The sequence below is a fragment of the Eptatretus burgeri genome, chromosome 1 (assembly GCF_056783735.1).
Source record: "Eptatretus burgeri isolate ZD-2024b chromosome 1, Ebu_testis_v1, whole genome shotgun sequence".
Lineage (NCBI taxonomy): Eukaryota > Metazoa > Chordata > Myxini > Myxiniformes > Myxinidae > Eptatretus > Eptatretus burgeri.
The window spans coordinates 105,341,650-105,369,354 of record NC_140961.1 but is presented as its reverse complement, the minus strand read 5'-3'; the positions used below and the strand labels follow the sequence as shown (position 1 = coordinate 105,369,354).

Genomic DNA, 27,705 nt, shown 5'->3' with positions numbered 1-27,705 from the left:
GTGTATGCCCCGGTTAGAATAGGTGTACCATATCCCTGTGTGTTGTAAGAGGCGACCAGGGTTGCGTCAGGAAGGGCATCCGGCGTAAAAACTTGTGCCAAATCACTATGCGGATCTTAACGGATGATCCGCTGTGGCGACCCCTAACGGGAAAAGCCGAAAGATGAAGAAGACGATATATATATATATATATATATATATATATATATATATATATATATATATATATATATATATATATATATATATATATATATATATATATATATATAGTTGTGGATTTCCGCCTGCCGGCGTGTTATACGCATTCCGTCACCGCAATCTTGGCTGGAGCAGAGTTGCTTCAGATCACATACCATTCGAGTCATTACCTCCAACCCTTATCGGGTTGGTTGACAGAATCAACCAATGGGACTTCGGAATCTGATTGACATCACGGACGCAGAACCAATCAGTGTCGCTTTTACTTGGACATGCTTTTAAAGCACATGTGATCATTGTTTCTGGTTTCTTTGCCGTGTATAACCTTGAGAAGTACAGCACGAAAAGCTTCGGTGTTATCTTCATTATCTCGTGTTTGTTTTCATGTATTTTAAAATCGGGTTGTACCAACCATCTGTTCACTTATTTAGCCCCTGTCACACCTTGACGATTTTGCCAGCATATTGCAACGTATCAAGATTGATCTAAAACGCTGGCGTACGCTGAACTATTGATGTTTTTTTCAGTTTTGGGCGTATATTAACGAGTTGGACGTATGCATAACGTATTAGTAATGTACACAGAACGTTTCGATAACTTATAGATAACTTATTCCAACGAATGCTTAGCGTGTTGTCGGCGTTCACAACTTATGCATAGCGCGGCAGAGCATCACCGATGATCACGTGGCGTAGCCTATTAATAGGCTGCCGCTTGACGATTCAAATCATAACTGCACTAGACATCGAAGTGTCAACATCACCGTCATGCCGAAGAAAAAAAAAAAGCATGGAGTCTGGAACACTGACGGGTTCCTCCTGTGAAGCCCATTTTTATATACCAATTCCCCTAAACGCTGCCAATACGCCATTATACACTAGCTGTAAGTTCCTGTTTATCTGTAAGCTATAGCACGTATCCTGTTTCCTTATTTAATGTCTACAACATTGTTTTGTGACCTTTAAAGGTTATGCAAAGGTCAAATTTTGAAAGTTGTTGAACGAAACCGGGTTTTCGACATTTTGCAGCTAATAACCTGTCACTCGTACCACATCATGTTGATCATTTTTATAACTTGGTCAAACATTATCACATTGTCTCATCCTTGCCTTCTGAAACAATCGACATCATCCAATACCGCTTGTGAACCATCGTCGTCTTCAGACTTGTCTTTTTAATTATTATTATTTTACAAGATTGAGGCTCATCATGGAAGAGCGAGGTAATGGAGGGTATGAACTGACTGTGCCCCACTGTCATGAAAGGAATGAATGAGCAGGAAAAGAGGACAGAGAGGAGGGTAGGAAACACAGCAGTTAGGATGAGGTATATGACAGGAGATGGCAGTGTAATGCCTGCTTGAACCTTCGGAGAGAACAGTGGAATACAACAACCTCAGAAATGAGAAACAAAATGGTTCAAGTGTGGAGTGAGCCTGGATTTTAGGAGTTAAACTTGGAGGGTGTTACTGGACGAAGGCATGCGTACGTGAGATGCTTGCTGGCTAGGGCAGGAGGATTGAGGGAACAGAGAGGATTAGACAGAAAAAAAGCTGGTGGAAGACAGAGAGAACTACACAGGAGAAGAGGCAATAGGAAGCAGAGAGACTCATCATGAGAGATTCCAATAATGTTGAGAGCTTCAGATTCCACAGAATCCAGGAGAGACAGATGTGATGGTGGAGCACCAGCCTTTTAAGGCCTTTTGGTCAATGATGTGCCAAACGTAGATAGGAATGTTTTGACGTTTTTGGATTTTTCAACAACATTGCAGAAAGTCATTTGTGTGCAAAATGTTAGAATCTAACGCTCTTCTGCACAATTTATAGATTCTAAAAACTATTTACCGCAAAATTATTTTTTAATCATGGAAAGCGCCGTGATGTTTCTCGCTAACTGTTCAGCTGCATATTTTCCAAAGTTTATTGCTCCCTCTTCCAGACACTTTGAATTGAATGCTACATTGGTACCAGACATGAGTGAATGTATGGTGGAGGAATGGAATAGAAGGGGAGGGAAGGGAAGTGTTGACTATTTGATTTCACTCTTCATCATGTTCAGAATACAATTGTTTATCACATCCCTTCTTTGGGTTATAAAGAATCATCAAAATCACGATTTATCTTTGATGATTGCAAAACAATTGAGGATCCATGACTCATAAAGGAGTTTTTGCAAGGAAGTACATGGATATCAAGAACAAAAGCAACAAGAGCAAATAATCCACCAGACCAGAAGAGCAGCATTCAAATCGGATATCAGTCTGTAATCATGTAAAGCCAAGTGCTCAGTTTGGGATGAGACACGACGTTATAATCACCACTTCACTTTCTCTTTCATCCTTCAGCAACGGTAGTTGTCCCACTAAATGATCGGTAATTCCGTGGCTTAACATCAACAGTCCATACTCTCATGTTTTGGTGAATAATTTGCTTCGAAGATTGGAGATGTGAGGGGAAGGGAAGGTTTGTAAAGTGAAGGAACTAAGATGTGATTGTGCTAATCTGGATTGGAATCTCTGTGTCCAAGTGTGTCCTTTTACCCTGTTATTTATATTATTACATGGTGTGCTGCAGGTCTGGACGGCTCCGTGACGAAGTACAACGTTGCTTGCTGTGCCCATGGGTGCTTTTCAGGAGGGGAGTGGGAGGAGGAGAAGAGAGAAATCTTGTCTGAGCAGAACATAAACCTCTTCCATATATCACTGACGAAAACACCAATGAGCTCTTCCTGTTTTACTTTTCCATGAAATGTGTAGCATCTGTGCTGAGCCACCATTTACGCTATACATCACCAAATATATTGTAGTTGAGCATTCCTGAAGATGCTCTTCTTCCTGCCTTATTTTCTCAACTAAAGGTCGACACTGAGAGGGGACCTACTCAAAGAGTAACCTGAAAGATAGCCACAAACACAGAAACTCCAAGCAGACTGCCAGAAAATCTGGGATTGCTTATTACTCGTGAAATCGAAGATTCGCCAGTATATTGGTTGGTCTAGTACTCTAGTCTGTGAGTCTGTCTGTTTGTCTGCATGTCAATCGCCTACAGGTCACAATTTCAAACTGATCTTCACAAAACTTCACCAAGTGATGGAGTTGATCATAAGCAAGAAGTCTATTGATTTTGAGGTAAAAAGGTCAACATAGGCCAAAGGTCAACAACTGAGGTGGTATTTATAAAATCCTCAATTTTCATCCCATTGACTTGAAATTTTAAGATTTGCACAGCAGGTCAGTGAATTCAACCACCAATTATTTTTGAGGTCAACATGGGCCAAAAGTTCAACATAGGCTAATAGTCGACAGAGGCCAAAGGTCAACAACTCAGGTGGAATTTCTAAAATCCTCAATTTTCAACTGATTAACTTGAGATTTGAAGAGGATTTGTAGATCAGGTCACTGAATTAAACCACCATATATTTTTGAGGTCTAAAAATAAATATAGGCCAGATTTCTAAAATCGTCAATTTTCATCCGATTTACTTGAAATTTGAAAAGGTTTACATATCATGACACTGAATTCAACTGCCCATTATTTTTGAGGTAAACATAGGCCAAAAGTCAACAACTTTGGTGGGATTTCTAAAATCCTCAATTTTCATCTGATTGACTTGAAATTTTCATCCGATTGACTTGAAGAGGATTTGCATATCAGCTCAAATTTGTTGAAGGGATTTCACAAGTATCGTGCTCTGCATGACATCTTTCTTGTTTTCACTATTGACATCACTTTAGAGGCAACTATCTACCTATTACATATGTAATGGGTGAAACTGCGTGTGTGTGTGTTTGTGGGTGTGTGTGTGTGTGTGTGTGTGTGTGTGTGTGTGTGTGTGTGTGTGTGTGTGTGTGTGTGTGTGTGTGTGTGTGTGTGTGTGTGTGTGTGTGTCGTGGAATGTTATCTTCATGTTTGGGTTTCAGAACATGGAATGGAGTCGTCCCAGGACTCGAAGTGTCCACCCCTGTTTTTGTGAGCGATCACGATTCATGGGCGAAGGTGTGAAGTTATGTTATTCTCAAAGGTTTGTTCTGAGGGCTCTTTCCAGGATCATCACCAAGCTCCGGACAGCTTCCAACTGCAGTTCCTTTGTAGTAATATTCCCAGGGATGGATTTTAAGATATCTGTAAGGAGCGGTAAAGTTCTTCTTTATCATTGCCATTGCTCCAATTAATTAATCATTGGTACAATTTTGCTTTTCTTCAATATTCAATTTCTTCTAATATCTTTTGACTTCATTTTTGAGATCCTGGTATTTTGTCATTTTCCTTATTTCTGCATTGTTTAGGCCAAAATCTCTGGGTACTGGAACCTCAATTAGCAATCCCTTATTTTCCTTTTTGGATCTGAGTACTGTACTATGTCTGGTTTTTGTTTGTATCTGAGAACTTCTTATGTCTGAGCACTTTGTTTTCTATGTTCACGCTCGATGGGATCATCAGGCCGGATAAGCCTGGTGCTGGCTTAATATTTAAGGTGTCTGGCTTATAGATCCTAGGGTCTTGAGTTCAAGCCCCTGTTCAGCCTTTGAATTAATACCAGGGTGGGTTGATTCAGCTTGTTATCCTTTTGAGGTTGGCAAAATGAGTACCAGTTAATTGGTGCAGTGCATCAGCAGTGCAGCTACACCCCAGAAAATGATGCAGCCATAAGCTGCATACAAATAACTAAAATCAGGCTGTGTGAGTGCTTCATCCTTGTTTTTACCCTCGCCGAAGGAGAGGGGATTGCATTTGGGTCCATTTGTTGGATTCGATATATATATATATATATATATATATATATATATATATATATATATATATATATATATATATATATCCCTTATTGTCAGGTTTTCCTTCTGTCTGTCTGTGTGTATGTGTGTATGTGTGTCTGCAACGCGAGGCTCCACAGCACGAACCAGCGAACCGATTTCGATGAAACTTTGCCAACAGGTGTCATATGGTCTGGGAATGTGCGCGTTTGAATTTCGTTGCCGAGCAACCACCCGTTGCTGTGCAGCAGCCGAAAAGCCACGTACAGTATTTTCAATACTTGTCCTTCAGTTTTGAATGTAGAGAAACGAGACTTCGGAATTAAACATTTCGAGATATTTAGAAAATTTAACTTGAGCCGATTTTTGATTGAGGTTTTATTTTTCAAATGGTAGTCGTTCGAAAATAGGGTGTCTATTTACCGTCATTTTTTAGGAGGGGCTTAGGAAAGTGGACGGAGCTAAGGGAAAGTGGACGTGGTTGATGAAAAGTGGGAGTGGCGTAGGAAAGTGGACGTGGCTTATGAAAAATATTGTGTGGCTCAGGAGGTGTGGTCAAACAAGAGCATTGAGAGAAGTTTATCGGGTTGTGTGTGTGTGTGTGTATGTGTGTGTGTGTGTGTGTGTGTGTGTGTGTGTGTGTGTGTGTGTGTGTGTGTGTGTGTGTGTGTGTGTGTGTGTGTGTGTGTGTGTGTGTGTGTGCGCAACACGTGGCTCCACAGCACAAACCAGCAAACCGATTATTTTTCAAATGGTAGTCCTTCAAAAATAGGGTGTCTATTTAACATCATTTTTTTATGAGGAGTGCCAGTTGGCAAAATATGCAATAGGAAAAATCTTGCCAGGTAGAGGAACAATTGTATGTGAACCAATACGTCTTGGCAATGAATCTTCGGTCACGTGGTTAGGCAGCCATATTGTTTTTTTGTTTTTAACCTTCAAAAATCTTCTTTGAAATGGCTGAACAGATCAAGGCGAAACTTTACACATTTGACCACCTATCCACGAGGAACAAAAGGTTCACAGATATGACATCATAGGTCACATGGTTTGGCAGCCATATTGGACTTACCTGAAAACATATGAAAATCTTCTTCTCCAGAACAGCTGAACAGATTGAGGGGAAACTTCACAAAGATGTTCATCTACTCTGCCCTTTCCCTGTTCCTGGACCCAATCTATCCCTGGCAAGTTAAAATCCCCCATAATCAATACTCTTCCCTTACCACATGGCCTTTTGAATTCTTCATGTACTCCTCCTTCCTCCTCTTCCTTCACACCCGGAGCCTTATAAAAGCATCCAACCGGTATCTTTCTGTTTTTACAATCACTAATCTCTACCCATACATATCCCTCCACATTCATTCCCTCCTTAATACTTTATACATTGGAAAGGAGGTAATTGCAAGGAGCTCTGATAGAGATGGTTAAGATAATGAAGTGTGGACAGGAAAGGTGCAGTTCAGTTTTTCAGCTGAGTGGACAGTGTTAGGATCAAGGACCATAGCTTGAGCGTGAAAAAATGAGAGTGAGGACAGCTTTAAGGTAAGGGTCCTTCCGTTGGAGAGTGGTTAATGTATTGAATAATCTCACCAGAAAGGTCATGGCAGTTGGAGGGGATGTATAAGTTTAAATGAGATTTAGATAGGTACCTGTATGTGCAAGGGTATGGGGATATTGAGTTCTAGGTGGTAGGTGGCTTGTTTGTAGATGGGGGACGATACTGCGGTTAGTGCAGCGCAGGCATGATGGGTCTAATGGCCTACCCCTGCACCAAAGTTACTTGTGTTTATCCCTGTGTACCATCCCAATTGGCTGAGTGTTGCTACCCCTTTCTCACCACCATGGAACTTCAGCAAAGGACATCTGTGACTCCATGGGATTGACTCAATTTTTGAACTTTCCGACACCAATTTTTGCCAATGGAAAATCCTTCATTCTGGACTTGTTGATAATAAAATTCCACTGCTAATGTCTCCTTCTCTTCCTCTGCTCCAATTGGTTCATCTGATCATGTGCTTGTGAGAGTTAACATCTCTCTGGCTTTTCTCAACAAGCCACCTGAGTGCCGGCAAGTCTGGGAGTTGACACAGGCATCTGGCAGTGACTGCAAGCAGCCTGATAAGTCCAGGAATGGTCTCCCATATCTACCACCCCGAATAATAACTCAGCCTGGCAATTCTTCCACAGAAACCTGCTCTCTCGTGCACAGATCCATCCCACATTGCCTTCAGTTTTCCTACCCTCCTACCCATCCATGGTACACTGGATCTTGTGGTGAGGCAGTTGCATTGAAACAACTTGCCTTCTCTTCCTGGAAGGTGAATCCGACCAAAGGCAATCCCAGGTCATTACACAAAACCCGCAACAAGTGTGTGTACACTCAGGGGAGCCAGAAAACAATATCTGAAACGCTTCAAGATTGAGATTTCAAACTTAAACTGCCTCCACTAAAACCTGATGGCACCTTGTTGAGTCAATCTCTGAAGTATGCTCCCCTTCCATCCCTTCCCTCTCTTCAAATGGCACCACAGCCGACTCGACTCGTGAGAAGGCCAAATACTTAAATTCTGTGTTTGCTTCCAAATATTGTGTCCCCAACCAGTTGCTCTTTGTACCCACTCTAACCTGTCACAAAGAACTGCTCATGGACTCTGTCTTTTTCACCTGAAAAGGTAGAGAACTTTCTGGCAAACCTCGACAATGATTCTGCAACTGTACCGGAGAGCATCAGCTCACATGTCCGAAAAACTGACGATGATGCTCTTGCCGTCCCCTTTCTGTTCTGTTCACCCTATCATTTCCCGAGGTCGTCTCCCATCTACTTTGAATTCACCCAACATAACCACATGACACAAACAAGGTGCAAAAACCGATCCCCTTAATTACAGAATTATCACTTTACTTCCAATCAGCAAGGTCATGGAATCCATCATCGCAATAGAAATCAAATCCTCCCTCTTCTCCAATGGATCTCAAATCATCAGTATGGATTCAGACCAGGTCACTGTACCTTGGATAAGGTGCTCTCCCAACACTCTTCCAACAATAAATGGTGGCCCTCAATATCATGTCAGGGCTATCTCGATAGACATAGTCTCTCCAGAATTTAATACTTTCTGGACCTTGCCTTGCTCTCAAAACTCTGCTTATGGCATCTAGGGCCAACTCCACACATAGCTTACTGACTTCCTCCAGAATCACGAGCTGCTCAAACATTTGGAATATCTTTCAGTCCTGATAAATCTCCCTCTCACTCTGTCTCTCCAAAGAGATCATCTGGAAAGTTCTCACATTTACTTTCTTAATGATCCTCTTAAAGTTCAGTCACTCAAACTTTTTGGTCTCACAATCAGCTATGATCTTTCTTGGGCAAACCACGCTTCTAAATTTACTTTTGTAATAATCCTCTTAAAGAAGTTCAGTCGCTGAAACCTTTGGGTCTCACAATCAGTTATGATCTTTCTTGGGTAAACCACGCTTCTAAAATTACTTCCAAAGCTAGTTGCCGACTGGGTATCGTCTATCATGCAAAGTCTATCCTTGGCACATCCAAACTCTTATCCACCCACAAGACTTTCATCCGCAGCTTGATGGAGTACTTCTCTCCCCTTTGGGCTGGCACCCCTGCTTCACACCTTTCTCAGCTTGAATGACTTGGAAAACCAGGCCTTTTTAAAAAAAAGATCCAACACTCATAGTAGAGCCACCATACACAAATCTCATACACATGGACATACAGACAAATACAAGAGACACAACACAGGACTGTTGGATGACACAAACACAACCACTGAGCTTTGTGAAAGTGCAGTCACTTTCCGGAACCCTCTGAGTACCAGCGACGCCACAGTGGTGCGTCCTTTCTCACCACTCAGGAAGGCATTTCCTCCCCATGGATGCCAAGCCGTGGGGATTTTCCATGCTCTTTTCCTTTTTTATAATGTTGAACATTTAAAAAATGCACTTACTGGAGTAGTGCTTTCCCCTTTGGGCTGGTGCACCCGCCTCACACCTTATCCTTCTTGATGCCATGCAAAGCAAAGCCCTCAAAATCATTGAGATCTCGCACTGCGAAGCTGAGTGTCTAGGCCTGTTACTTCCGTATCGAAGACAGGTTGGTTGGCTCTCTGTGTTATCCAGCCTTCTCTTTCTTACTGTACCCTCTGCCATCTCTTGGCTCTGTCCCTCCCAGGTTTCTGCAGGGTACGCATGGTCTGTCAGAAACTCTCTTCTTGATAAACTCTCAGAATCCAGGCTCACTGCTCACCTACACTCATTTTTCCTCTTTTCTCTCACCTGTGGAACTGACTTCCCCATACGTTCATCCCATTCTTTCCTCCAGGGCTTCAATACAGCAGTTCACCACTACCTCAGGTCATCCCCATTCCAACTTCTGTGCAGCTTGTTCACTCCATGTGTCTTTCTCTCCCTCCCCTTGATCTCACTCACTTCTACTCTACTGTTGGTGTTTCTCCCTTTCAATTTTGTTCCATTCCATTTTGCTGTTGCTCTTCCAGGATCCTCGACCGTGTTGACAAATAAAAGTATTCATATGCTGCCCTCATCAAAACCACATTCAACATGAAAGGCAGCAGTTTGTTGAAGCTTTAATTAATGACCTAATTCTATTGTTCCCCAAAATACATAGTGGTTCCTAAAATACGGCATTGCCCTTCGTGACGAAAGGGCATACTGATCACGTGATAACCTGTTTTCGTGACAAAGCTTTTGTCATAATTGTGAATAAATCCAACCATTGTGAAGAAGATATTCAGTTGTTTCTCCTCAAATTGAGTAAATTGTATCAATACATCTGGTTCAGGTTTTATGCTCTCCATTCGGAGGAAAAAAAATTCACTTTTTCCCCAGTTAGGTGTCCCATTATTATGGAAAGTGCGACACTTGACAAAACATACACGAGGAGACTCCTGGTGAAACATTTCACAAAGGTAATTGTGGTTAAAGCAATTCAACTTCTGATAACATAAACACCAATGATCGTATGGTCCATGAAATCATACCCATAATTACCAGACCATTGACAGAGCACCAGTTCCACTGAAGCCGTCTTTTGGCAAGGGTTACAATCCTGGATTCGTCGCCACTCTGACACAGGATAGTCGACTGAAAGTGCAGGAATTGGGAATTTCTTCCGTTGACAGCTCGCCGCCTCTTCGCGAAGGACGAGACGCCCAGTTTAACGTCCATCTGAGGGATGCCACACACACTTCGATGATCATCATCCTGCTTGTGAAACATTGGAATTCAAACCCAGGATAGACAGACTTAGAAGTGAGTATGCATCTTGTCATTCCTGCCAGGCCTTGTGCTCTATATCGAATCTTCTTATTTTGTGAATCATCCATCTTTGCTAATATCCTCGTGTTTGGTGATTACAACATCACTATTATAACTAAAACATCACTCAGTGGAGCACATACCTCTGCCAGGCTGAACAGTTTGCATCTGGATCTGCATCCGGACCTGAACCAAAATCTAATCGTCTTGTTCTTGTCACCAAATCAATTCATCCATCAAGTTTTGTCTGCCTTCATCCACAATGTTTTGAGATATCATGATACTGTATATATATATATATATATATATATATATATATATATATATATATATATATATATATATATATATATATATATATATATAGTTTTTTGCGCGATTTCTATATATACATATATATTTATATATCGTTTTTTGCCCCGATTTCTAGATATACATATATATTGTTGCGAATTCGCACCCGCCGGCGTGCGAACGGCTGCGTCACTCGAATCGCGACCGCGTCGCCCACCGGACGGACAATTTAGTCGTGACCCTCCGGGAACTATCGCCCGGAGCCAGTCACAGGTGGTCCTTTCGACCTCACCACAATCGTGCCAATCGGCCACCCGTGTAGGATAGGGTTGTTCGCCAAACTCGACCTACCTAAGTACCCATGCGGATGGTAAACCAGGCGATCGTACCTCGCCGCAGGTCGACTCCAGACACAAACCGCTTAAGCGGTCCGCTCCGTGCTACAGTGATAACCGAGCGGTGTTATCGTCGGCCTCGACGGTTCCGATTAATTACCGGGCATATTAAGCCCACTACGAACCCTTTACGTGAAGCAGGATGGAGGGTCAATAAAGAAAAGACGAAGCGAAACGGGAGAACAGTTCACACAAAGCACATTTATTACGTGACACACGGAAAGCACACATATACAGCCAAACAGTCAAAATGCACATATCGCAATTAAAACAAAAGCAACAACGACGCAGATTTACTACCGACTACGTGCACACACGGCAACACTTATACAGTTCTACTTTACAGACGGCGCCAACACACGTTTACTCAAAAGCAAAGGAAGGAAGCCACCCTCATAGACAAGGGGGCAGATGGACCTGTAGGCCAATATGCGCGCGTGACCTGAAGGAGCGGCCAGGCTCGTGAGACCGGGGCGGTCCTACCCACGTCCTCGTGACATGTTGGCGGACGAGCCGCAGATGTGGCCGCATGGCTGTGCCCCAACTCCGTGCTCCTTCGCGGGTTTCGTTGGCACGACGTTTGGAGTGTGGTGGGAACGGGGCCCCCTTGTTGCACTATCTCAGCGCGGGGGAAAGGGGGAATTGTTGATGCCCTGGGGAAGGGAGAATGGCGAGCTGGCTTGGGTCCCGCGATGAGCGATCCCACACCGCGACCTCGTCGCCGACCGCCGTCCTTCTCGCCTCGGACCTGAGCTCCTTGCCTCTTCCCGCAACTCTTCTCAGCCGACTCCAGAACCCAACTCGAAGACACACGGATCACTTTGCGACCCGACTCGACTCTCTGCCACACCGATCACTTCGCCACCCGACTCGACTGACTCTCCCCCCGACTCGAGTGACTTCATTCGCCTTGCACTCGCCTACTTATAGGCCGGTAGGAGCAGTTAATATGCAAATATCCGGATCAAGATGACCTCGGGGGCGGAGCCACGCTCACCAATTGGACGGAGGAAAAGTGGGTGTGAACCTCCCCTGATCCTAGAATTTGCATATATCGATTTCACACAGACGCGCCTGGAGGCGGGGCCAAGCCGCCCCGCGCTTACTAATTGTACGGAGCAAAAGTGGGCGTGTTGTGTTCCTGATCCGAAGTCTCCCTCGGAAAGGCCGCTATTTGCGCTCGCGGCTCGGTGCGTTCGGCACCAATTTCCGAACGGGCCCAAGACAGCCCGACGCTCATTGTTCACAGGTGGTGCGGGAATGGCCGTAGAAGGAGAGAGGCGAAGGTGGTGGAGGGTTTTTGGTGGTGGTTTGATGGTTATTGTGCCATTTGGGAATGACGGTGATGCGATGTTTGCGGGATTGAGTTGTGAAGGTAAAGGTCATGGCTGTTGGCGTTGTTGTTGTTGTCTGAGGGTTGGAGCGTGGTTGTAGTTGGTGACGATGGCTGGCGTGGTGGTTAAGGTGGTTGTTGTGTGATGGCGGTTGAGACGTGGTTGGTTCAAATTAAAGATAGAACAGAAAAACGGCTATCTCAAAGCGTCGCAGCCCGAATAAATCACGTAAAAATCCCTCTAGACAACGGCTTTGGGGCTAACTACACATGTACTTAGAGATATCTCACCTACGGGCACTTCATGGTGTAATGTGAATTTCCACAGCCGTAATAATATTTATATGTAGTTTTTGGCCCGATTTATATGTATTGTTACGAATTTGGAAATCGATCACACACAACATGCAGGTTCCTTTAGCTCAGTTATCTCATTAAGTACGTGTTCTATAGATAGCTCACTTCCATTGTTTACTGGGTAAATCTATGTAATTGCGCTGTGATTTATTTTAATAGTTAGGTCAGAACAACAAAGAAGAAGAACCCTCCTATCCCGTGATTCAACATCTGACTAAGCAGCGAAAAACAGGAATGACGGTTGGGACGGGTCGTCACGAGATTCAGCAAGGTAAACAGCCCCCACCCGCGGTTGAGGGGTGGGCGGCGCACAAGGGCGCATGAGTCACGCCGAAGCGAAGCGAGGGGGTGTAGAGGAATAAGAAAGGGGACCCTCTGCTTGGATCGAGTTGGTTCTTGTCGGGGGGGGTTGTTCTTTGGGTGGCTGTTGCTCTGCTTTGTGGTCTGGTTCGGCTGGCTCTTCTTGGTTTGTGGAGCTCTTCATGGTCTCAATTGGTTCCTGGCTTGGTGTGACTTCTTGAACTCATCTTGCTCGGTGGTTCTTCGTGGGAAGCGACGCATCTCCTGGGAAGGATCGGCGCCTCATCTCACCAGCACGTGGTCTGGAGCGCGAGGGGATCCGCCGGAGCTCGGAAAGGATTTCGGCTTGCGGTGATTGGATCCAGCTCGCTCACGCTGGTGCCTGGTCCAAACAGCTTGAAGACCACATGAGGTGGAAAGGTCCGAGGCAGACCCTGGGCTTCAGCTCATCTGTCCCTCCGAGCTGAAGTCCATATAAAGGCATCAGCCACCATTTCTTGGGTGTGTGTGTGTGCGTATGTGTATCCGTGGGCCCGTCTAACAAGTAGAGAACTGTTAAGTGCTTTTTGTGCTGTAAATGATTGCATTGTATTCCGTATAGTCGGTTTAAATCTGCTCTTACGTGTTAACTAGTTCTTCATTATTATTAATAAATAAACCCCAATTGTTAAATGTATCAGCTCGTTTTGTGTTTCTTGCATTGGCTCGACATAACGCGTGTTTGAGGATTAGTGTTCGTTACTTGTTAATTTGGTCCGGCCCGACTTTGGTAATTCCGCTTGGTTACGCCGGATCCGAGTCGGCGATGGCGACTCGATTCGGACAAAGTTGGCCGAGGGTGAAATTCCCCGGTAGTCGGACCACGTGGGTACTTAGGTAAATTGAAAAGTTGGCAATCGACCCTATCGCACGTGGTCTATCCATTGGCGAACTTCGGTACAGTCAGGACCCATCCTCTCCGGAGTTATCCAGGGCGACGACCTTTACATTCCGGGCGATCAGTCGAGCCGGCTCGCTGCTCCATCTAGCGGTCATGCTTACGGCTGACCCCCCAGGCACCGTAACAATATATATGTATATATGTAGTTTTTGGCCCAATTTATATATATATATATATATATATATATATATATATATATATATATATATATATATATATATATATAAATAAATATATATATGTATATGTATATATATATATATATATATATATATATATATATATATATATATATATATATATATATGTATATATATATATATATATATATATATATGTATATATATATGTATATATATATATATATATATATATATGTATATATACATATATATATATATATATATATGTATATGTATATATATATATATGTATGTATATATATATATATATATATATATATATATATATATATATATGTATATATGTATATATGTATATATATATGTATATATGTATATATCTTCTTCTTCTTCTTTCGGCTGCTCCCGTTTGGGGTCGCCACAGCGGATCATCCGTATGATCCGCATTGTGATTTGGCACATGTTTTACGCCGGATGCCCTTCCTGACGCAACCCTGGTCGCCTCTTACGACACAGGGATATGGTACACCTATTTTAACCGGGGTATACACCGGCCCAGTACACTGGTACTCACTTCGCCGACCTCGGAAGGATGACAGGCTGAGTCAACCCCCTGGTGTATTAATTCAGTGGCCCAACGGGGCTTGAACTCAGGACCTTTTGGATCCCAAGCCGCTGCTCTAACCACTGTGCCAACACCAGGCTCATATATATATATATATATGTATATGTATATATGTATATATATATATATATATATATATATATATATATATATATATATATGTATATGTATATATGTATATGTATATATATATATATATGTATATATGTATATATATATATGTATATATATATATATATATATATATATATATATATATGTATATGTATATATATATATATATATATATATATATATATATATGTATATATATATATATATATGTATATGTATATATGTATATGTATATATGTATATGTATATATGTATATATATATATATATATATATATATATATGTATATGTATATATATATGTATATATATACACAATATATTCACAACCTATGCCCAATGATAGTCTAACTTATGCATAGCGCGCTGCACGTATCGCCGACGATCACTTGACGTAGCCTGTTAAAAACTTGCTGCACAACGATTCAAATCATAACCGCCGGAGAAATGGAAGTGTCAACATCGCAGTCACACCTTGGCGATCTTGCCAGCATATGCCGACCTCTGAAAAATGCGTCTAAAACGCTGGCGCACGTCGAATGCGGTGTGGGTAAGTTTGGTATCCTTGAATAGAACGCTAAAGTAGGATATCATACGTCGTAGTAAGTGGAGTACGTCTTGTAATTTTAAACGTGTTAAAAATTTTACGACGTACTTGCCGGATGCCTCACATGTTCCGCATGCGATGGGAATAAGTTGTACACACGATAAGCGATCGTTGGCACACGTCAACAAAAGTTACTTGTAAGTTACTCATAAGGCGAAACACGTCGAGGTAATGGTTAGCGTCAGTGTTCTAGACTCCCTGGTTTTTTAAAAAAAATTTCTTCGGTTTGACGGTGATGTTGACACTTCGATTTCTAGTGCAGTTACGATTTAAATCGTTGAGCGGCAGCCTATTAATTTTATTATATTATAACCGCACTAGAAATCAGTGTCAACATCACCGTCATACCGAAGAAAAAAAAAACCAGGGAGTCTGGAACACTGACGCTAAACATTACCTTGATGTGTTTCGACTTATGAGTACCTTACAAGTAACGTGTGTGGACATGTGTCAACGATCGCGTAATGTGCCTACAACACGTTACGCATAGGTTAGAAATAAGTTTCAGGTACGCTAAGCATTACCTTGACGTGTTTCGACTTATGATTAACTTACAATTAACGTGTGTCAACGATCGCATCACGTGCCTACAACTTATGGCCAGCATAGCGGAACTTGTGAATCATACGCTGGCATAAGTCGTAAAATTTCAAGCATGCTAAAATTTGAGGACAACCGCAAAGTACAACGATGAAAGCCAGCGTACTACGACGTATGGCAGTGTTTTTCAGCGTGCTCTCAATGTTTCCAAAACTTACCCATAACGCATTCGACGTGTGCCAGCGTTTTAGACAAATTTTTCAAAAATCGGCATAAGCTGGCTAAAACCTCAAGGTGTGACTCGGCCTTTAACACTGGTCGAAGTAAGGAAGTCTCAGTTTCATCTGTGAAGAAAAGACTTCGAGCTGGAGGTTTGACAGTTCGAGTGGCAGTAAGAAAGCCATTGCTAAGATGGCAAAATAAGAAAAAGAAGCTTGCCTGGGCCAGGAAGCACCGCCAGTGGACTACTGAAAACTGGAAGAAGGTCTCCTTTTCCAATGAATCAAAATTTGAAACCTTCGGTTCATCACGCAGGGTTTTTGTACACCGAAGAGTAGGCAAAAGGATGGGTCCTCAGTGTGTGCCACAAACTGTCAAACATGCAGTAGGAATCCTGATGCTCTGGGGCTCTTTTGCTGGATCGAGATTCAGCGACTTGCACAGAGTGACTGGCACCCTGAACCAACAGGGCTACCACAGCATTTTGCACCGCCATGCAATATCCTCTGGTCTACGCCTTGTTGGTCAGCGGTTCATCCTACAGCAAGATAACGACCCAAAACATACCTCCAGCTTATGTCAGGACTACCTTAGAAAAAAAGAACAAGACGGGAGGCTTCAAATCACGGAAGGGTCAGCACAGTCTCCAGACCTAAACCCCATCAAGCTGGTTTGGGATGAACTGGACAGAAGTCTGAAAGCAAAGCAACCGACAAGTGCAACACATTTGTGGGAACTTCTGCAACAGTGTTGGGAAGAACTTTCCGAACAATATTCGATTTCCATTGTAGAAAGAATGCTACAAGTATGTTTGGCCGTTATATCTGCAAAAGGTGGCTACTTTGATGAGTCAAAAATTTTTGATTAAATTTTGTTTAACAAAACGATTCCATGATTTCTTTTTCATCTGCAATTGTTTATTTGTTGTCTGCTTTAATTTCAGAGTCCATTGAAACATTAAACTGCTTAAATTTCAGTAAAAACTGGAAAAATGGGGGTGTTCTAAAAGTTTCCACCGGTAGTGTATATGTAGTTTTTGGCCCAATTTCTCAATGGTGAAGAGTGAAGAATCACTTCTAAAATTAGAAAATCTGTCCAGATCGGAATCATGATTTTCACCAAAATTGAATCAATTCGTCCTTGTCACACACCCAACCCATCCAGCAAGTTTCGTCCGAATCCGTCCATAACTTTTTAGAGATATCATGCTCACAAACAGACAGACAAACAGAGGTGTAAACATTACCTTCGGTGGTGGAGGTAATGACGGAATACCCATACGTTTTCAAAATTCAAGTCTTATATCCGTTCATGCAGTTGTTGACTTCTCATTAGTCGATATGTTTTATCGACACAGCACATGCTTTTCATTGAATAGGTACCGCCCGGTGGTGTCATGTTTAGTGTCCACTCTCAGTTGGGGAGGTCGGAGGTTCGAACCCTGGCCGAGTCATACCAAAGACTTTTAAAATGCTCTGTGCTGTTGTCTTGCTTGTTGGGGAGCCTGTACAAACAACCTCAGGTTGGCAATCCTTGCACTAGCTTGATGGGCCGAATGGCATCCCCCTGTGTTGAAGTTCCTCGTAAGCAAGCTCGTATTATTATGATTTTATTGCGACCTGGATAACCATTCATGAAGCTTCAAGTTGGTGCAATGGCTCCAGAGTTTTTAAAGCAAACCTCAGAGAGTGTTTGCAAGTGTTGGTTTGTTAAAAATTATTGCAGTTTTTTAACTTCGGACCTTCACCTGCCGACATCATTTAGTTGTGTTGCTCATTAGTATTTTTTCCTCCTCCACCGAAGGTCAAGGAGGTTATGTTTTCAACCCTTTCTGTCTGTCTGTTTGTTTGTCTGTCTCTGTATAGGATATCTCAAATAGTTATGGACGGATCTGGAAAAAAATTTTATGGACAGGTTCGGTGTGTGACAAGGACGAACTGATTAAATTTTTGCTGGAGGTCCGGATCCGACTACTCGAATTTTTTAAGTGATTCTTGATCATTGAGAGATCGGGCCAAAACGATGTAGTACTGTACAGCATGATATCTCAAGAATGTATTGAGCCCGATATCTTCTCGTGGATCAGGCATTACGTGGCGGAGGTATGCACTCTACCGAGTGCCCTTCTAGTTCTAGTTATGTCTCGCTGTACGTACTGAGTGGGAGAACAGTGGCCTTTGAGCTCTCCAGTTGGCAATGGAACACATTTTTCCCAGAAAATACGGTGCACAGGAAAAATATTCAAAACATCAAGAATTTGAATCTGATGCCAAAGAAAGTAATGGGGGCAGTGATGTCTCAGATGAGCCCCCTCTTGATGATTCATTATAATGTCTTACAGGGTTTGTCCAGTGACCTTCCCATTGGAAGAGTGCAAGGTTTCCCATAAGGAAGGTCTTCACACTGCAATAACAACGGCCAATTCATTGTAATGTAGCTTTTGATGAGACAGAATATTTTTGATGTTGAACAGTGATGCTCTTGAATCTAGATACTCGTCGAATATGCATCCAAGCAAATATGAATCCTAACTTCAGCAACACGGTGGTTTTCCAGATTAATATAGTGAAGAACAACCCTTCACTCTTCTCTTTTCCACCGTGTTGCTTGTACTCTATTTGCAGCATATGGATGGATGTTTTCCCTCTGAAAAGAGCAACAAGTCTGGTAAACATGCTCCAAACATGGCCTTAGTTAATCCCAATGCTTTGTTGGAGGCTTTTGAGTGAACACAGGCACCTGTTGCTGCCAGGCAGGGCCTGACCCTGACCCATTACTATTGCAAGTGGCTGAATATAAACGTCCACGAAGGGAAAGCTTGAGCACCAGTCACTCTCAGTTTCATGACTACGTATCCTGCAGGAATAATGATCCGTCATGTATCCACTTATAAAATGGCAAAACATGAAGAAACACCTCATGTGCATGAAATTAATGAAATTTAGAAACTATTGCTTATTTTCACCCATTGTGATTTTCACCGTCAGGTCATTCATTGAAATCTTTCCTTTGGTGAATACAAAGCTCTCGTTATTGTCCTGCTTCACCAAATCCACAGGCCTCAGCCATAAGGATCTACGGAGTGATACATGAAATGTGATTAGTGTGAGCATAAGGGCGTCGCAGACTTGGCCACCAAACCATAAGTGAGTGCCTGAAAGGCGACCCATTGACAGACGTTCCATATAATTAGCACCTGAACCCCCCCCGAGAACTTTACAACCAGTGGACTTCTTTTTCCTTCTTTTTTTTTATTTTTTTTGCTGCATCCTCTCCATTACAACTCCCTCGGGCCTCGTTACGGTGTTTCTAATTAGACCTCTGTTCGCAATGCCACACAGTATCTCTCAGACACAATCAGCAGCTGACTTGAGGTTATACCCTGGCTTCCTGCCATCTTGCTTGAGAAAAACACAATGCACACTCAACTTCCATTATTCTGAACTGTTTCAACGCACCTTGCCAATGGCGCAGCGAAGTTTGAATCATGAATTCTGGAAGTCCTTATACAGTACCAATGAAACCTCTGATGTGATGGAATATGATGCTGGTCTTTGCTTGCGTTAGTTTTACCATTATTTACCATTGTTTGTCATTCTACTAGACAGAGCTACTTCTGTTGTAATTGAAAACAGGATTGGCGTGGAAATACATTCGAACCACCTGCATGACCGTAATGCACTACGTAGTCAACGCAGCATGGCAAGACACTGAATTAATGAAGCTCTACCAGACACTAAATTAATGTGATCTATGATATCTCAAAAGTCATTAAGGTGAGAGGTGGGCAGGCTGCTCCATCATAACAATAAACAAGGCCTTGGTGCTGTCAATATTGCATTGTGATGTTGCTTCCAGACATTTGGTTTATCCAGCATCTGTCATCTCCAAGCTTGCGTGTCGGTAAGATCTGACGCAGCATGTGACGCAAGCACAAAGGCACGTGCTGAGATATTGTGTTCAAATAGAACAACTAACCCTGTAATGGGGCATAGCTGCCTGACCGCAGGCATGTCTGCACCGGTGCACTGGACTGACGTTAGGCAGATGGAATGTATGCGTTGCATGCGTTTAACGTACGTCCACTTTCATCACCGATGGACAGTCATTGTCACTGTCTGCATGAGAAAAGCATTTCCCACTACCAATTTCTATCCCCACCATGATGGACCTTTCACCACCTCTCCCCCTTCACACGACCGTAACATGGGCAGCTGTGCATACAAGGCAGAGGAATATTCTGAAACAACACCAATGGCCTCTTCGGGTGCCAACGACGCACCGCGGTAGCCTCTAGTGACCGGTGGAAAAGGGTGTCCACACCAAGCAGGAAATCCCGTCTGGCTCACTGCCTGGAATCCCCGAGCCTCGCCTGCCCATGGGTGAGAGTAGTACAATGGGACAGCCCGGCATAACTGGTCAAAGATGTCTACTGGGAGTGGTTAGGTGCTCGTTGAAGCCATTTCGGGATATACAACATTCGGTCTGGGATCTTGTAGACACTGTCCTGCTCATCGGCAATGGCTACAGGAACATTTGCCAGGGCCTCTCAGGATATAGCTGAGAAGTTTCACATCCCATTTAATAGATTGAACTAACCTTGGCAGACGCATCAGTTGACGTTCGCAATTGAGTATTGGACTGGGATTCGTTGATGGATTATGCCCACTGTTCGCATCACCATGGCCCCTATACATTCGGGCAGGAATTTGGAACTTGGTAAGGGTTCGGGTGAAAATTTATCACTTGCTCTTTGCAAAAGACACCATAAGATATATAGTGTTCATCAGTTAATGGTAATACAATGGGTCCCTAGCTAAACATCACGTCCGAGGGAGGGCACACTCAATGATGTGAAGTATCAGTCTCACAGTTTATAGTCGGGTGGGGAATCGAACCCAGATGAGACAGCCCCAGAACCAGACATGCTACTTCTTCTCCCTCCTGGTGGAACGAACGTACCACTAATGGTGGTGGTATAGGTTTAGTAGGGAGGGTGTGAGAGTGATTGGCGATGAACAGGCATCCTGCCTTGTACATTGTACACATTTGTTAATGTGTCCGAGAACAGTACTCAACGATTGTTGTAATTCCTTCCAGTTCACATTTTATTTAGAGAGTTTAAATAATAATATTAATAAATTGGTTTGTTCAATTAGACGCATCGCAATAGCAAACGAATTACATCTTCAAGCAAAGTGAAACAGAAAAAGCTAGAAAGAGCAATCAGAGATTGCAGGCTCTCGTCAAGACTTGTTTTGAGTGGAAAATAAAGGAAAGAATGTACTACATGAAAGGCCATTGATTGCAAATGAAAAGTCCAAATGGTCTAGTTGTAAAATTGTAAAGGTCAAATGCTCTGAAGGTCAAAATGTGTAAAGGTTCAAAGGTCTGAATGAGTTTAAAGGGTTGAAATTGTCTCTAAAAGGGGTATAAAGGGTATTAAAAGGTCTGAAAGATGTGAAGGTCAAAAGGGTAGAAAGGGGTCTTCGGGGTTCCGAAGGGTCTTAGAGGTCTAATGGTTCTAAAGGGTGTAACAGGGTCTTGGGGGTCTACAGAGTATTCGGGTTCTGAAAGGTCTTGGGGGTCTAACAGTGTATATAGGGTCTACAGGGTCTTAAGTGTTTAAGGGTTCCAGAGGGTTTTCGGTGTGTTAGGGGTCTTGGGGTTTGTAAGGATCTCAAGGAATATAGGGGTCTAATGTAATGAATATACCTACTCACGTTCTGTGTGGACAAACGGACCCAAATGAAACACCCTGTCCTCCGGTGAGGGTAAAAATTGGTAATTTAAAAAAGAAAAAGTTTAATTTTTAAATAGACCATAATCAATATTGTTGCAATGAAATACGATTCGAAAATGATTAAAGAACAAGAATCAATGATTCAAAAGCAATGCAAGATATCACAAGAATAACGGCGAACCTCCGTCCAGGCTAAGCAGTTTACGTTTTGTATCCCACTCATCGGCCAGATGTGGATGAAAATCGAATCGGCTTGTTATTGTCACCTACCCAACCTGTCCACCAAGTTCCATCCAAATCCGTACACAACTTTTTTCAAGATATCATGCTATATATCATTTTTGGTGCTATCTCTCAATGGTGAAGAATCAATTTTAAAATTCTAGTAGTCGGAAACCGGATCCAGATCTTCACCAAAATCGAATCGGTTCGTCCTTGTCAGACACCGAACCTATCCACCAAATTTCGTCTGAATCCGTCCTAAACTTTTTGAGATATCCTGCACACAGAAAGACATGGATAAAACATAACCTAATGCAGGGATGACATAGCGATAAAAACGTACATGGTAACAAAAACATGGTAACATTCGAGTGTGCACCGTTTTGACAACACCAAATCAACTTTTCATTCAAAATGCCAACTAAGTAAGGAGAAGCACTCTCCTTCAAACGGTTTGTTTTACACCGAAATTCTGGGATTTTGGCATTCCACCCAATGGTCTTTGTGGAGCTATTTATAGGAAAATATTGATGAATGGGAAAATATTGATGAATGGGAAAATATGGAGTAATTGGAAAATATTGATGAATGGGAAAATATTGATTAATGGGAAAATATTGATGAATGGGAAAATATTTAGTAATTGGAAAATATTGATGAATGGGAAAATATTGATGAATGGGAAAATATTGAGTAATTGGAAAATATTGAGGAATGGGAAAATATTGAGTAATTGGAAAATATTGATGAATGGGAAAATATTGAGTAATTGGAAAATATTGATGAATGGGAAAATATTGATTAATGGGAAAAATATTGATTAATGGGAAAAATATTGATGAATGGGAAAATATTAATTAATGGTAAAAATATTGATGAATGGGAAAATATTGATGAATGGGAAAATATTGAGTAATTTTGAAATATTGATGAATGGGAAAATATTGCTGAATGGGAAAATATTGATGAATGGGAAAATATTGATTAATGGGATAATATTGATGAATGGGAAAATATTGATGAATGGGAAAAATATTGAGTAATGGGAAAATATTGATGAATGGGAAAATATTGATGAATGGGAAAATATTGAGTCATTGGAAAATATTGATGAATGGGAAAATATTGAGTAATTGGAAAATATTGATGAATGGGAAAATATTGAGTAATTGGAAAATATTGATTAATGGAATAATATTGATTAATGGGAAAATATTGATGAAGGGGAAATTATTGAGTAATTGGAAAATATTGATGAATGGGAAAATATTGAGTAATTGGAAAATATTGATGAATGGGAAAATATTGAGTAATTGGAAAATATTGATGAATGGGAAAATAATGAGTAATTGGAAAATATTGATGAAGGGGAAAATATTGAGTAATTGAAAAATATTGATGAATGGGAAAATATTGAGTAATTGGAAAATATTGATGAATGGGAAAATATTGAGTAATTGGAAAATATTGATGAATGGGAAAATATTGATTAATGGGAAAAATATTGATTAATGGGAAAAATATTGATGAATGGGAAAATATTGATGAATGGGAAAAATATTGAGTAATGGGAAAATATTGATGAATGGGAAAATATTGAGTAATTGGAAAATATTGATGAATGGGAAAATATTGAGTAATTGGAAAATATTGATGAATGGGAAAATATTGAGTAATTGGAAAATATTGATGAATGGGAAAATATTGAGTAATTGGAAAATATTGATGAATGGGAAAATATTGAGTAATTGGAAAATATTGATGAATGGGAACATATTGAGTAATTGGAAAATATTGATGAATGGGAAAAATATTGAGTAATTGGAAAATATTGATGAATGGGAAAATATTGATTAATGGGAAAAATATTGATTAATGGGAAAAATATTGATGAATGGGAATATATTAATTAATGGTAAAAATATTGATGAATGGGAAAATATTGATGAATGAGAAAATATTGAGTAATTTTAAAATATTGATGAATGGGAAAATATTTCTGAATGGGAAAATATTGATTAATGGGATAATATTGATGAATGGGAAAATATTGATGAATGGGAAAATATTGAGTAATTGGAAAATATTGATGAATGGGAAAATATTGAGTAATTGGAAAATATTGATGAATGGGAAAATATTGAGTAATTGGAAAATATTGATGAATGGGAAAATATTGAGTAATTGGAAAATATTGATGAATGGGAAAATATTGAGTAATTGGAAAATATTGATGAATGGGAAAATATTGAGTAATTGGAAAATATTGATGAATGGGAAAATATTGAGTAATTGGAAAATATTGATGAATGGGAAAATATTGATGAATGGGAAAATACTGAGTAATGGGAAAATATTGATAAATGGGAAATATTGAGTAACAGGAAAATATTGATTGGAAGTTTCTTTTTTAAATGTTTTTTCCATGAATGCACCCCAAGGTGATTTTCAGCGTTCATGCAGACTGTGGAGTGAGTACCAAGCCAAAACTGGTTTGTACGTTGGATATTAATTTGGATGTCAATACTATGCGGGGCCGAGATACGGCAGCCGAGAGGTAGAGGTAGGCAGCGGGGTCTAGTGAGAGGCACAATCGCCTCCAAGCTGTCCAGTCTGGGTTCGAATCCCAAGATCACTTCCAGGGAAGCAGTTATAAACTGTCATCCCAGTGTTTCACAGGCATGGTGATTCGGCAGTGTGTATGTGCCGTCCCTCGGATGGATGTTAAACTGGGCGTCCCGTCCGCCGGCATGTGTTGGTGGACGTTAAACATCCCACGGTATCCTTCGCGAAGAGTAGGTGAACTATCGCAGGCATCCTGAATAAAGTAAAAATTCTTGCCTTGACTTCCTGAGTCAGTGTAGTGACAAGACTGGGATTGTAGCCTCCGAGTAACAGATTCAGCAGCACCAACCCTCTACATGGGGATATGTTACATCATGATCATGATGATGATGCATGCGACGCGAAGACCCCGTTTTTAAACATTTTGTTGTTCTGTGAACAACAAAATCTTGGGGCGGTAAGTGAACAAGTCTTGGGGCGGTAAACCATGACGTCTCGAGAGACCGAACTTGTCGAGTTTACTAAGTTGCTATGACAGGATATGAATTGCTATGACTTAATTCAAGTTGTCACAAGCAGTGGCTCACATGCAGAGCATGTCATGGCTTTGCTGCAGATGTAGCTACAGGCATTCCATTAAAATGTCACTGATGTCATCGTCTGCAGTTATTGTCGTGTCTTCCCTCCAGCTTCTCTCCTTGGCTACAAGTGTTGTATATTTATGATTAAAGCACAAAAAGAACTCCGTTTGATCATATTATATCAAAATGGACAAGATATAAGTTAATATTATAAATTAAAAACAAACTTTGGTTCTGATTGGTAATGATAGCACAACACAACAAAACTCTCGCAGACCTGTGATATGTCTCAAGTACTTTATATCGTGTTGCACATTATTACAGTACCAGCAAAGGTACCCTGCAATGCCAGGTTCCTCCTCCCACCCGATCGCCTCCCTCATCCCACTCCTTCCCCTGCCTCCTCCCTCCGAACTCTCACCACACCCATCCCCCTCCATCCAGACACACCACAGCCATTCTCCTCCCTCCAGACTCCCAGCCCTTCCCCTCCCTCCTCTCACCCCATCCCCTCCCTTCAGACTCCCACCACACCCTTCTCCTCCCACCCCACCCCATATTTCCTCCCACCCGACCTCTACCCCACCCTCTGGACTCCCACCCGCCCGGTACCCCCCTCCTCCCACCTCCTCCTACCTCACCACACCCCTCCCTTCCCACCGCACACCTTCCCTCCCTCATACCACTCCTTCCCCTGCCTCCTCCCTCCTCCCACCAGACCCCCATTACACCAATTCCTCTCCCACAAGACTCCCATCCCACACCTTCCCCTCTCTCCTCTCTCCTGCCACCCCATCCCCTCCCTCCGGATTCCCACCACACCCCTTCTCCACTGCCTGCCTCCTCACATCCAACCTCTTCCCCTCTCTCTGGAACTCCACCCCACCCCTTCCCCTCCCTCCTCCCACCTCCTCCTACCCCACCCACCCCTTCCCCTCCTTAATCACACCCTTTCTCTTTCCTCCTCCCACCCTCCACCTTCCCCTACCTCATCCCACTCCTTCCCCTGCCTCCTCCCACCAGACTCCCACCACACCCCTTCCCATCTCTCTTGCCACCCCACCCCTTCCCCTCCCTCCTCCCACTTACACCTACCCCACCCCACCCCACCCTTTCTCCCACCTCCTTCTACCCCACCCATTCCCCTCCTCCTCCAGCCATTTTCCCTGCCACTTGCCACCTCACCCCTTCCCTACAGATGGTGGCTCGTGTGTTTATAAGTTATGAATTGTGAGAAATGACTGTTTAAAGGTCCCATGACACTCAAAACTCTCTGGTTATTTATATATTAACTTGACCTTCCTAGTGAAGAAATCACCCGTTTCTTTTTTTAAAATCAAAAATGGGATAATTAGACCAAATATTTCGAACATTTCTGGTGCTTTTCACAACTTTCTATGCCCCGCCCCTCAAAAAAGTTGACTTCAGCGAACCGCAGGTCACGTGACCGTTGACGTCATCTCCAGAACGCGACTCGCACAGAGTGGATTTACTAGATGCCGCGCGCCGTATAAAGTACGTACAAATGCATTGTGCACATGTGTTTGCTATCTCACTGATCGTCTTAATTCCTGTGATTGTTTCGCGGAAAAGAAATTCTGCTTCTGAGCCGTGTATGCACAACAATCACGAGGCAATTATTTATCCCTTTACTACCTTGTCGTAGTCGTGTACAAATCCATGTATGCACAATAAAGGGCTATACCATGTCCACAAAATATTAAATGTGACTGTTGAACATTTCCATTAAAAAAGAAACTTACAGGGACATACAAGTAAAATACTACAGATTAATATTGCATCATATCAAGGCGCAAGGAGATCATTTTAAAATCAAACAATGTGAAAAACCTGCACCCACATTTTGCAGCTTATTGAATTGTTAGTTGAAACCAGCCTGCTGGGATAGGTACGATTCCACATACGCAAGCCAGGTATGGCTGCACTCGACATACATGGGTTTATTCTAAAGTGAAGGTGCTGCTTCCATTGGCTTGCTATTCATTAACATTTAGCCAAAATGCTGTAATAAATGAACAGGGAAAAATATGTTGGCACAACTATAAAAGACAAATGTATCTGTCCTATTACACGGCCTCATAGCCTCGGGACTCTTACGCATTGACTTAATCATTGTGTGCATGCTAATACAAGTTACTTGTCAACTCTAGAGTCTAGACTAGTCCGATAAATCCGTCGTCCGTCCGACTCGTCTGATAAATCTGACGTGCTGTAGCTTTCTTTTATTATTCTCTTTTCTTCATTGTTTTCTACTGGCGCTACATGATGACAGTAGGAATAAAATAAATAAAAATGCAACAGAACGTCAGATTTATCGGACTACTCGAGACAATTGTGTCGCAAAATGTGTTCTGCACACAAGTTTTCATCGTATCCGGACAGCGAGATTGCTTCATTTTATGCGCGGAGAGATACGGCCGATGACATGCGCTGGCCTTGCTTATGATTCA

At 42.0% G+C, this 27,705-nt stretch overlaps 2 long non-coding RNA genes across 4 annotated transcripts in view; one reads left to right on the top strand and one right to left on the bottom strand.

The window, feature by feature from the left end:
* Nucleotides 1-27,705, top strand: part of LOC147035118 (uncharacterized) — a 167,704-nt gene that overhangs the window by 104,816 nt on the left and 35,183 nt on the right. The window lies entirely within an intron of this gene.
* Nucleotides 9,778-27,705, bottom strand: part of LOC147035117 (uncharacterized) — a 63,268-nt gene continuing 45,340 nt past the window's right edge. The window contains exon 3 of the long non-coding RNA XR_015061390.1: nucleotides 9,778-10,167. This is a non-coding gene — a long non-coding RNA (uncharacterized LOC147035117). The remainder of the gene's footprint in view (nucleotides 10,168-27,705) is intronic.